The sequence below is a fragment of the Mus caroli genome, unplaced genomic scaffold, assembly GCF_978045245.1.
Source record: "Mus caroli unplaced genomic scaffold, Mus_caroli_1 scaffold_20, whole genome shotgun sequence".
Lineage (NCBI taxonomy): Eukaryota > Metazoa > Chordata > Mammalia > Rodentia > Muridae > Mus > Mus caroli.
Genome location: NW_028227275.1, coordinates 26,690,188 through 26,703,686, shown reverse-complemented (window position 1 = coordinate 26,703,686; position 13,499 = coordinate 26,690,188). Strand labels below are relative to the sequence as shown.

The 13,499-nt window shown below is 39.6% G+C and overlaps 1 protein-coding gene across 5 annotated transcripts in view; it reads right to left on the bottom strand.

The window, feature by feature from the left end:
* Slc16a12 (solute carrier family 16 member 12) overlaps nucleotides 1–13,499 on the bottom strand; it is a 78,975-nt gene that overhangs the window by 26,526 nt on the left and 38,950 nt on the right. The window contains exon 1 of one of the 5 annotated variants that reach the window (XM_085833793.1): nucleotides 9,559–9,809. The exons of the other annotated variants lie outside the window; for them this stretch is intronic. The gene's annotated coding sequence lies outside the window, so the exon portion shown is untranslated. Of the gene's footprint in view, nucleotides 1–9,558; nucleotides 9,810–13,499 lie in introns of those variants that run through there. 5 annotated transcript variants of the gene reach the window in all.

Sequence of the window (13,499 nt, the reverse complement as noted above, 5' to 3'; positions counted from 1 at the left end):
AGATAGTTTATGAACAACCATAGGAGTATTACAAAAGCATAGGTGCAGATGAATTCACAGGTGTGTTTTGTCTGATCTCTATAGTACTTGCCATGCCTCTAAATCACTTCATAAAATAGAAAGGGAAGAGATGCCACCAAACACATTTTATTAGTTTGATATCAAGACCATATAAGGTCAGAACAGGAAGGAAATTATATGCTCATATCTCTGATACACATGAATGAAAACATTCTCAATAAAATACTTGCAAACTGAGTTCAACCGCATTTGAAAAGTCATTCATCACATTTGAAAAGTCTTACATACCAAGATGGCTTCATTCTAGAGAATGAAATTAAGACTCGACACACAGAAATCAATAAATAGCATACAGACTTAGAGACAGAAATCACATGGTGAGATGGCCTTTGACAAAGTTTAACGTCCCTTCATAATGAAATACTGGAAGAAAGGAATTTAACCTAATAATGGATACAAAATACAAACCTATAGCCAGCATTATATGCATGCGGTGGTGCAGGAACTCAAAGGATTCTATTTACAATCAAAAGTCAAGGTCTACTTTTGCCACTTTTATTTAATAATTTTAATTGTTTGATATCTTACCTAGAGCAATGAGACAAAAGGAAGGAAATAAAAAGTATATAAACAGGAAATAAAGAAGTCAAAGCACCCAGATTTGCAGGAGATAGGATTCTATATGTGAGGTCCAAAAGACCTCTTTAGAATATCTAGAGCAGATAAACACTTTCAGAAAAATAATGGCAGGCAACAAAAAATATCACATGAAAATCAGTATCTAAAAGAAAAGAAGGACAGTAGCCTTTCTATACACTGACAGCAAACACACTGCTAAGAAATCAGGGAGATAATTCTACTTACAATTGCCTCAAAAAGTATCTTGAAATAAACCTAAACAAAGGAAGTGAACAATCTCTACAATTACAAATGGTTAAACACTGAAGAAGAAAATCGAAGATACTGGGAGACTGAAGGATGCCTTGTGCTCATGAATGAAAGAAACAGTACAGGTAACATGGCTAAACTACCAAAAGCAATTTATATGTTCAATCCAATCCCTATCAAAATGCCTATGACATTCTTCACAAAACCACAGAATTCATATGGGAGCACAGAAAGGCCCTAACAGTGAAAGCAATCATAAACAAAAAGAGTAACATTAGAGGCATCGCAGCATCTGATCTCATGCTACACCTCAGAGCCACAGCAACATAAATAGCTGCTAGGAAAACAAAAACAAAACACCCAAAAAACAAACAAACAAACAAAAAACAAAACCAGGCATGTATATCAATGGAGTATAAAAGAGCACTCAGAATTAAATGCATGCAGCTATAGCCACCTAATGTTTGATACAAGTACAAAAAAATGTACATGGACAAAAGAGCTCCTGGACAGGCAGCACTGGGAAAGCTGGACCCTCACATTCAGAAATATGAATGTAGGTCCCAAGCCCTCACCTTGCAAAACTAAAAGAAAATAATTCAAAATAGAACAAAGACCTTAATGCAAGATCTGAAGCTCTGAAATGACTAGTGGGATGCAGGAAGATCAGTTCAAGACAAAAGCATAGAAAAGTCTTTCTGCAAAGGACTTCAAGAATGCAGGGAGTAAAACCGGGAGCTGAAAAATGGGGTTCCAGAAGTTTAAAAAGCTTCTTACAGCACAGGAAATCATCAAGTAAAGAGACAGCTCACAAAACAGCAGAAAGTCCTTGCTAGTTATGCAGCATACAGAGGATTGATAATAACATTATACAAGAACTTTTAAAAACCTACCTCCAATCCAAACAATCCAGTCAATATATAGGCTAATAAAGTAAACAAATAGTCTTTAAAAGATGAAGTATTCAGCTTTCTTAATCACATCAGAAAAATGCAATTTTAAACTATATCAAGATTCTTCTCTTGCCCCAGTCAGAAGGGGCCCCATTAAGTAAACATCAATAAATCTTGCTGAAGATGTAGAGGAAATTAAGCCACTTATACTGTTGGTGGGAATGCAAATTACTCCAGCCACTCTGAGAATCAGCATGGAGAGTCCTCAAAAACTAAAGCTGAAACTACTGTATACCTTCCAGCTGCACCACTCTTGAGACAATGCCAACACACTTTAAGTCAACAAACTGGAGAAACTTGCTCATGAACATTTACTGTACACTGTTTGCAATTGCCAATAGAGCCAACCCAGGTATTCATCGGAAGATGAATGGATACAATAAAGATGCTACAAAAGACAAATACTGCTTGTTTCCATCTTATATGTGAATCCAAGACTTTACAGATGAATAAAAATCACAAATGCATATATGTCATGAAAGCAGAAGTTGGACTGTCTAGGGGTCTGAAGGGGCCCAGCAGTAGGGAAGAGGAAGAAAACAGGTGAGTGCATGATATACTTGAATTAAATTGTCTTTATAAAACTTATGGTGGAACTTGTGGCTCTAGCTATACATGTAGCAGAGGATGGCCTAGTCGGTCATCAATGGGAGGAGAGGCCCTTGGTCCTGTGAAGGCTCGATGCCCCAGTATAGGGGAATGCCAGGACCAGGAATGGGAGTGGGTGGGTTTGGGAGCAGGGGGAGGGATTTTCAGAGGGGAAATTAGGAATGGGGATAACATTTGTAATGTAAATAAAGAAAATATCTAAAAAATAAAAAATATAGCTATTGATTAATACAATATGAATTCAATTAAATATACATTCCTGAGGGTTTTTAATGTTGTAGTTTTGACCTTTTCTTTTCTTTTTCTTTTTTCTTTTCCTCTTTCTTTTCAGTATATCAGGTATATTGCCCTTTAAATTATGTTAATAATACCAGGAATAAATATTTTCAAAAATTGAAAGAAAAAATGTTAAAGGTTTACAACACTAAAAGTTTAAGGCATCCCATGTTACTGATACAAAAAGCAGGTTAAGTACAGACATAGAAAAATAATTTGGCTCAGAATGAGATTAGGTTGATCATATGTCCTGTTATGTTCTGATTCGCATTATTATTTATTATTTATTATATGTGGAAATTCCCCAACTGTGGCTTTCATTCAAAGCCAAGCTAGATAAAAGTTAATTTGAACTGTTAATCTAGACTACTAAAAGAAACTTCGAAGAAGGATAACCATCCTGCAACCCATCCTGTATCTTCTTAGGAGCAAATGTTTTCTTTCCCTATGTAAACTCACTCTGGACAATGTCCAAGGTCATAGCTTTCAGTTCCTGAGTCTGAGCTATGACCCTGATCAATCAGTCTTGGGGTATGCTTTCAATAAACCAGCCCTGTTCAACTGAGAAAAAAACCTGTATCATTATGAAACATTAATATGTGGTCATAAATACCATTTACTTTTTTAAAAATCTGCTCATAAAGAACACTAACAAAATACATAATTGTATAAATCCAGGGCTGGACAGATATTTCAGCCATTGGCTTCACAGCTTTAATGGTTCAACTCCCAGCGCCAACATCAAAGCCTGTCTCATCCTCTTTCCTTCCCTTATTTACACTGGCACAATGGCACACCATCTTAACTAAAAGAAAATGACATCTTTAGAAATACAAACACAATTGTATAAATCTGAATAAACTTTGCAACACTCCTCATCATGTTGTAGTGACATGATAAATGGAGGTCTACTGTCAGTCAACGTTAACCTGAGTGGCCACAGTGCAAGCACTGGCCTCACCAGGACTCCAAGGAAAGCTGACAGTATTCAGTGGCAACATAGTTCCTCACGTTTTCTCCCAGAAAGCACAGTCCTTGGGAAGGAACACCATTCTCTCCTTTTCTCAATGTGGAAGCTCCCCCTCAGAGAGACTCCCTCGATGATGTTGCATTTGAACATGAGTGACAATGTATGTCTCTAGCAGACTTTGGATAATACAGCTGGACACCTGATATGAGGAATTTCAAATTTACCATGGGCATTTCTGTCAACAAGATGTCCACACAATGCTAAAACATGACAAAGGATGAGAAGAGGGGACCCTAGGTTAGAATTATGATTACACTTGCTCACAAATCAATACATTCGAATTTCTCTCAAAAAGTTTTCTTTTTTAATAGATGTATCCTCACAAAGAAATGTGCAGGTTCAGCATGGCAAAGCTAGCTTCCTGGAGACTTTCCCATCACATTAACTTGTAAATGATTAACCCACCTGATATTTGCCAGAACAGCACCCGGGAAATCTTTTACCAAGTCACCAGTATGTCAAAAACTATAAGCAAAGAGAGCACTACCGTCATGCAACCCTTTGGTTTACTACTCTTCTGATTTATTGTACTTTTACATCAATTGCTAAAACATAGTTGTATTCTGCATCCTATTCTTGCTTCAGAATGGTTTTTCTCAATCAGAAATGCTGTATTTGAATGTCCTTCCAAAATTACCCTTTTAGTACAAATTGGAATATAGTTCCAATTCTCTTCATCCTCTTGGCAGGCTAGAGAATTTAATCATTTGCAAAGGGTTGCTAGCATTCAATATCTTTGCTATAAAGCACTACACTGTGGGGATGGGCTGTATCTCTTTCCTGCTACCCTCAGTGTTAAGTGACCTCTTTTATCTATAGGTATGTGTAAATCCACGCATCAGCTGACAGCTGAATGGAAACACGGTCCTGGAGTCTCCTGTTTTGGAAGCTCTGAATGAACACTTTCCATCTGCAGAATCCCCAATTTCCAGTGTCTTACCTGTTAGCAATTTGCTTCCTCTATAAGATAGTTTGCAGCCGTAATAGAGGTAAGAGGTTATCATGGAAAACTGATGAGAGAGTGAATCAAGATGGCTGTAATGACTGTGTCCAAGTGGCCCTATTCAGGGGTATGACCCTGTCTGAATCACTTCCTTTCCTAACTTATATATATATATTTTTAAAAGGACACTAAACTACTTAAGACATAGTCTCTACTTCAAGTAGCCAGTTGTGGCAAGTCAGCTTTTTGTCTTCGTGGAAAATGAGAAAAACAATTTAAACGAGGAAAAGTAGACGATAGTTGGTGGTTTTAGTTCATGGTTGGCTAGTTTCATTGCTGCTGAGTCTGTGAGGCTGAACAATATGGCTCAAAGGGTGTGCTAGAGCAAAATTGCTCATCTCATGCTGCCTAGGAAATAAGGGAGGGGAGAGAGAGAGAGAGAGAGAGAGAGAGAGAGAGAGAGAGAGAGAGAGAGAGAGAGAGAGAGAAAGGGAGAGGGAAAGACAGGCAGAGACACACAGAGATGTGTGATAGAAAGACAGAGACAAAAATACAGAGAAAGAGAGAGTGTGTACACACTGACCAGTAGTGTGCTTCCTCCTAGAAGGTTCTATTGCTAAGAACTTACTCTGTTATGAACACATCAATAAATTAAACTAAGTAAGGTTAACATGCTCATGAACCAATCACTCTCAAAAGCGCTACTGGCTGGGGACCAAGCCCTAAACCTATAAGCGTCTTAGATGATATTTCATATCCAAATGAGAATACTGCACAAAGTACCTCCTTAGTATGCTTTTAAGTCTCCTGGTAGAATGAGCACTGTTTGTAAACTCTAATTGGCTTCATTCTTTCTCTTTTTCAGCATTTATAAAGCAGTCTATAGTTTTGGAATAACTCATGATAAACTGCCCTTCGTTTTTCAAAAAAAATTGCACTCAACGGCTCTCTTCCATCATTTGGGCTAAGCCAAGAAGCACATAGATATTGAGAAAGGAGAAGGTAAGTTCTGTTTAGAATAATTATATCTTCAGACAAAGAAGCATGGACCATGTTATGGGGAAATTGTTACCCCAGGGAATTAAAGGACTTAGATTTATGACCTGGATGTTCCCCTGTATTCTCAATGGAGATGTAGATGATAAATAGACAAGACATGCCAAAGCCATGGAAAAGGGAAAAGTAACTTTGCAGCAAGTTCACTGAGGCAAATGATAATGAAGCCTGATAATGAAGGACTTTCATAAGAAAGACAGGGAATGTATTCATGTTCTAGCCACACAGAGTACAAACCATAGATTATCCAAGCAGCAGACACCAATACCTAGACATTAGCAAGATGAATCATTTTATGATGAGGTTCAAGAAACTCAAAGGATGTTAGGTGACCAAGACAACTCTGGCCAGGTTTACAAGAACTCAGAAAACAACTAGAACCTAACAAACATTGTCTCCATCATCACTGTGACAGTAATATATGTGTGCCTCCTAAACCAGACACCACTAAGCAGATAAACCCAAGAGAGGTGAAAAGTGGCCCTTACAAGGAACCATGCTTTAGGCATGGCTGGATAATACACAAAAAAGATGCTCATGTGCACAGAAACCAAACAAACTCTTAAAAACGCAAAAACATAAAACTGAGATATGATTTACATATAACAAAACACACTTTTAAAAGATTTATTTAATTATTGATTTGTGTGTGTGTGTGAGTGTGTGTGTGTGTGTGAGTGTGTGTGTGTGTATGTGTGTGTGTGTGTGTGTGTGTGTGTGTGTGTGTAGTGTTTATGAAGGCCAGAAGAGGATGTCAGATGCCCTGGAACTGGAGTTACAGGTAGAAGCAAGCTGCCATCTGGCTACTAGGAACTGAGCTCTGGTCTTCTGCTGAGCCTTCTCTCCAGCTACCAAAACACACTCATTTTAAAAACTACATTTTGATGTATTTGACACAATCAGGACACAGAACATTTCCACCACTAGCTAATGTTCCCATTGTTTGCCTGCAGTAACATGTCTTTCCCATCATACCTCCAGGTACTTCTCTGAGTGTGAGGTTAGCACTGATCTGTGCCATGCCAGATTAGGCTAATTTCTCTGAGATTTGTATACAAGTGGGGACTTTTCCAGTCCAGGGGCTTACACTTGGATCTCATCCACGCTAAGCACAGGCTCTGCTGCTGAATTCCATCTAGAACCTTCTGACAGTATTTTGAGCTTCGCTCCATTTGTTTTGTCCATAGATGACGCCATTTTGTTACTCACTGGTAGGAGGTAGTGTGGACCCATTACAGTTTGTTATTCCTGTGCCTATGATGGACATTAGTGTTGACTCCAGTTTTAGACCATAATAAATACAACAGAGGACCACTGTGAACAAGTGTTTTGTAGACATGTGTTTTATTTTCTGAGGTAGATGTATAGGAAATTGCTGAGTTTTGCATAACTAATACCTTAACTTCAGAAGAAACTGCCAAACCACTTGAGGTGGTTGTGTGATATTTTTAACAACCTACTGCATTTCCAGCACCTTCCGTCTTAAAAATACTTGGTGTTGATATGTTTATTTCAGCTATTCTAGTATGTAGCTAATGATCTCATTTTAGTACTGACTTGTACTTCCTTGGTGAGTAGCGCTGTAGCTACTTTTCATATTATAAGTAACTATTCAGATATCTTCTTGAACGAGGTGCCTATTAAGACACTAAGATTTTATTTTAATGAGAAATAGGAATTCCTTATCCTAGATATGAATTAATGTATTGCAAAATTTTCTCATACTTTCTGGCTTGTTCATCTCTTATGGCTTACACTTTGATATTAATTTCAGTTAATTGGGTTCTTTATTATTACTTTTATATGTAATTCTATTTTTATACCAATGATAATTAATAGAAATTAAAAATTGAAGTTCTTGGAGTGGAGAAAGGGCTGAGGGGTTAAGAACACTGGCTGCTCTTTCAGAGGACCTGGGTTTTACTTCCAGCACTTACATGATGGCTCACAACCATCTGTAGCCCCAGTTCTAGAGGAGTCTACCCTCATCTGGCCATGGACGCACCAGGCACACACATGATGTACATAAAGATAAAATGCTCATAAACATATAATAGTTAATAATTTTTAAAGATTTATTTAAAAGTTGGAGTTAAAATACTACTTTATAAATATTGAAGAATTAAAAATGCTTAGGAATGAATTACCATGTTTATACAAATTACTTAAAAGACTAAAAACTATAGTCAGCGCCAAGAGAAATTTAAGAAGGCCTGAGAGACAGAGAACTAGAAAAACCAGATTTCTTGATTACAAGACTTGGAGAATATCATCACTTCCCAAAACGACTAATATAATTCCAATGAATTTCCAACTGAAATGTCAATAGTCTCTTTTTAAAACAGAGAATGACAAGTGGATTCTAAAATTTGTAAGAAAATATAAAAATCTATAAAAGTCAAATTAATTCTTAAGAGAAAGAACACGGTGTTTTTCTTGTATGCAGCAAAATGCTGGGTCCTGTTTACATATCCAGTCTATTAGTTTATTTCTTTTTATTGGGGGATTGAGTTAATTGATGTTAAGATATATTAAGGACCAATGATTTTTGCTTCCTGTTATTTTTGTTGTTAGAGGTGGAATTTTGTGAGGCGGGAGTGGGTGGGGAGTGGAGATGGGTAGGAGGTTTGCGGAGGGGAAACCGGGAAGGGGGATAACATTTGAAATGTAAATAAATAAAATAACCAATAAAAAAGAAAAAGAAAGGAGAGAGAGAGAGAGAGAGAGAGAGAGAGAACGAACACGGACTGGAGAGTTGGCTCTGTGTTTAACAGTGGTTGCTGCTACTGCAGAGGCACCTGGATTCAGTTCCTAGCACCCATTGGTGGCTCAAAATGGTTTGTAACTCCAGTACCAGAGAACCTGGTACCCTCTTCTGGCATCTGCTGACATCAGGCATGCATGTGGTGCTCAGACACACATGCAGGCTAAACACAAATATACATAAAATAAAAGTAAATATTTTCTAAAAGGAATGAACAACAGTGACAATGTACCAACTGATTTTTAAAACCTACTCTAAACCAAAGTTGACAATACCATGTAATGCTGAAGATTACAGAGCAGAATATACTAATGCAGTGGGAAAAAATAAAGCCAGGGCCTTACATACATTACCCTATATGCATAAATTAACTCTGAGTGGATAGTAAATAAGCACATAGATGTAAAATCTACAAAATGACTAGAGGAAAATGGGAAATGGTCTTTAAAATCTGGGGATGCCATTTTTATTATCTCTTTTTTAATTTTTTACACTCCATATTCCATTCCCTGCCCCCCCCACCCACCCTCCGACTGCTCCACATCCCACACCTCCTCCCCACCTCACCCCATCTCCACGTGGATGCTCCCATTCTCCCACCCCGTCTGACCTCTAAAGTCTCTGGGGCCTCCAGTCTCTTGAGGGTTAGGTGCATCATCTATGAACGAACACAGACCCACAAGTCCTCTACTGTATGTGTGTTGGTGGCCTTGTATCAGCTGGTGTATGCTGTCTGTTTGGTGGTTCAGTGTTTGAAAGATCTAGGGGGTCCAGACTAATTGAGACTGCTGGTCCACCTACAGGATCGTCCTTCTCCTCAGCTTCTTTCAGTTTTCCCTAATTCAATAACAGGGATCAGCTGCTTCTCTCCACTGGTTAGGTGCAAATATCTGCATCTGACACTTTCAGCTGCTTTTTGGGTCTTTCAGAGGGCAGTCATGATAGGTACCTTTTTTTTTTTTTTGAGCACTCCATAGCCTCAGTAAAGGACACAAGCAACAAAATTTCTCATTCTTACCTCCACTTAAAACTCAGGCTTGTGGAGAAGTTTAGATTTATGATAGAAACAAAGAAACTGAAAGGTTTCATGGAGAACTCTGTTGCTGCTGTTTTGGCAGTAGGAAGGCATTCTTGAAGGGGGCAGTATATCATTTGTAGAGCTTAGGGCATTCCATTTGAAACTCTTCTTTCTAGACAGGCCCGTTTCAGCAGAAGCGAGACAAAATATAGGCACCACTTATCCTTTTGGCTTTGTGTCCTGGCATCTGGAACAGTAAAACAACCGCTGATTGCAGGCCCCTTGTGAATAGTCACTGAAAGACATCTTGCCTCTTGGTCACATTGTGCACTCATTTTTTAAACAAGTAAACATTTGGTTTTGTCTCAACCAAGATCCAAGGCTCATTCGGCACTGTGGGCTTTGACTAGGGAACCCCAAGGGACTGTGCACATTAGGGACTATGAGAAGGCAAATTTCCAAATATGTTAGGAGAGGATTTCAAAAGTTTGTGGCAGAGTCTTTTACATCAGTGTACCCAAGTGTTCCAGTTGGTGGATTTATAGATGCTTATCCATGGGGGAAACTCAAATCCAAGAATAGAGATGGGAGAAATTAAAAAATAGAAAGAACCCCACCAAAAATCTCTGCTCAATTCGCATAGGCTAATGCTAGGTTCAGATTGTTATTACCCATTTTAGAGTCCTTGGTGTGTTGTGCCGTCAGCTGAACATGGAGTCATTGTTTTTGTTGTTAATGACCTTCTTCATGTGTCATGGCAGAAAACAAAACAAAAACATTATTCTTGGGTAAAGAAAGACTCATGGTTTGCTCTTCCTTTCTGCTTCTCTCATTAGGCGTCAGAGAGATCCTAGTAACAAACAAATGACTACTGGCTTCCACCAGAAGACCTTGGATGTCTGTCAGGAACTGTTGGGCACTAAATTGCAACACTGACCTTTGCTAAAGAAGCTGCCACAGTTTCTACATTGTGTCTGGTAGTTTGAAGCTAGGGATAGTTTTTGTGAAGCCCAGGATCAAGGCCAGAATGGTTCACATGGTATTTTTGACCCTAGGAAGGAGCAGCTACAATGGCACCACTTGGTGCTTCAGCCAACACGGAGACACAAACACTTCCCCTGCCCTTTGAGCTCCTGATGCACACAGCCCTGAGAAGTCTTCTTCTGGGTGTTACAGAGAGATGTGGATACTGCGACGGAAATGGCTGAGATGGAGATAGATATTCCATACAACCAAGCATAAGCATAAGGCTGGTGCTTCATATCTATACAGTCCAACAAATAATATTTTCTTTAACTTGATGTTATCTTGGACACTCTCTAACCACAATTTATACTCTTACAGACTACAGCATTATTAAGTCAGATCAACCACATCAAAAGCATCCTGGCTCCAGAGGAGAACCTGGGGTTTGAGATATATTGCACCAAGTCATTTTTGGTCACTAGGAAGCCTGTTATTGAAGAACAGGACAGCCTGTCTATAGCGCACTGCCTTACTCTGTAATCATGGCTCACCGTTGTATTGTTGAGACACAAGGAACAGGGAGTCAAATAGTTCAGCTAGCTAGTAGTTAGCCCTTTGCATTGTGGAAGATTGTGAGAACTTTTGCTTGAATGTGTGCCTAAGTTAAAAGCTGGAAACAACTAGTAGTCAATAAGCACTGGACTCTCCCAACCCTTTAACCCGACCATTTTCTCAAAGCCCATGGGCACATGGTACAGGGAGCTTGAGAAACTGGGTAGGAACTCATCCATCCTTTCTCGGTACTTTGTAGCCTCTGTAGTCAACTTTCCTGGAACCTAAGTCATGAAGCCCTAAGTGACTACAGCTCACTGGAAACACAGGGGCAAGTCGGGGCTCGGAGAGAACACTGGGGCAAGCCTAGAAATGGGACTTCATGCCAGGCATCTCCTCTCTTCCCTTTCACAGAGTGGCTGAAAAGGAGTGTGGGCCCTGGGAGGGTTCACCTGCAGAGCCTGGCGTGCAGCCCGCTGTCTGCCCCACATTCCACAGGCCATCAAATTCCACAGGCCCTCGGAGGTGTTTATTTTTGTGTTCTGTAGACTCTGTTCACTGCTTGAGCCACAGCGGGTCACACAAAGGACAAGGTGTAGCTGAGACTGAAAGTGGAGCGCTGTAATTCCTATCCTTTTGCTCTTCCAGCACCCTAAGACCCAGAACCTACGTTTCTTTGTTGAAATGAGAAAGTTACAAGTAATTTTTTAAAACTTTTTTTTGAGGTCTTTCTTAGTTATCTTTCTTCCCTGTCCTCGTAAGATCAGGTGACTCCACCTTCCAGTTTTAAATCCCCCACTGTTGTTACAACAAACACCTCAAAACTAGGTCCCAACTTTGTTGCATGTGAGTAGGAGCCATATATTCAAAAATGTGCCCTAATCAAGCTGGAAATAGTCACTATTATTAACATTAATTATCTGATGGAATGTACAAAGACATTGGGTAAAATGAACTTCATATTTTCAAAAAGTTCAATTTCATGGCTCACTGAGGCATTTCTACACATTTGAAAATCAAGGTGATGTGTAGTATGTTTCACCAACTGGTAACCCTGCCCATATGTGCAGATGTGCAATCCCTGGACTTGTCTAGTTGTCTCTCAGGCCTGAGGCTCCCAGAGCAGAAGCCACTCTTTATAGAGGACAGTACTGGCACCTGGGAGATCATGGTTTCCTACCCGTAAGCAACATGTAAGATCCAACAGGAACTAGAAAGTAGGAGGAAAGTTTTCAACAATAGCACACAAACTACGGGCAGTGTTATCCAATAAGGGGGATAGTAAAAAACAACATCTATCATCATGCAATGCCTGAGAAGGCACAGGGAGAGAGCAGCTACTTTGGTGTGTTGCTTGCTGTAGAAGGTCTTGGGGAATGGGAAGCAACTACTCTATATGATACAACAGTGAAGGAAATGTATGCGCACACCATCTCAGGCTCCTCCTGCCTTCAGAATGCCAGGGTGGAGTTTGGTGAAGCCAGCTGATGCTGTCCATGCTGACAGCTTCCAGAGCAGGGAGCAGGGAGCAGGAAAGGCATAGGATGGAGAGGGAACCGGAAGAAACCAATGGAAATGGATACAAGGTAGCATCGCCCAGAGGCTGGCTTGTCTTGCGTGTACTCAGGCTCTGGACAAGCCTGGAGCTGGTGCTCAACCTCACACTCACTGAGTGGGATGTTTCAGTGTTTCAAATACAAAACTTACTTGTGAAACTGGCCCCCCTTTCTCCTTCTCCGTAAGACATAAGCACTCCCGGAGTTTCAGCCAGCTGTCATCTTCAAATGCATGATGCAAAACCATAATCTCTGCTTTTCATCTTTCTGCCAAGTTGCAGATTTTTATTAACCAGTAAGGTGCCTTAAGTGCACATGTCTAGAAAAAGCACTAGCTCATCATTTCTAGAAATACTTTAAATTTTAAAATTAATTTGGTTCTTCTATAGTTTTATACATGTGTATTCTAATTCATCTTTCCCTACATCCTCTCCCATTTCCACCATCCCTACCATCTCCACCATCCCCATCATCCCCCTCCTCCTTGTTAGTCCCTTTCCCAGATTTATGATTTCTAAAACAAACAAAAAAAAAAAATCTTGTGTTCCTCTAAACAAATTCTCCTTACTGAAAAATTCTAAGGATTTCTAACCCCAGTTATAAAACTGTTCAGTGAGGCCTCTAAAGTCATATCATGTGTGTATGAATATATATGGGTATTTGTAAATTGTGTATACACACACACACATATGTCATCACACTTACTTATTCTTTGTGAAAGTGTATGTGTGCAGATGCACACACTCCACAGTGCGAGTGTGGAGGTCAGAGAATGCTTTACAGGAGGGAATTCTCCCTTCACCACCAAGAGCCCAGGGATTGAACTCAGGTCTGCAGCCTTGGTGACAAGTACCTTTAACCTCTATT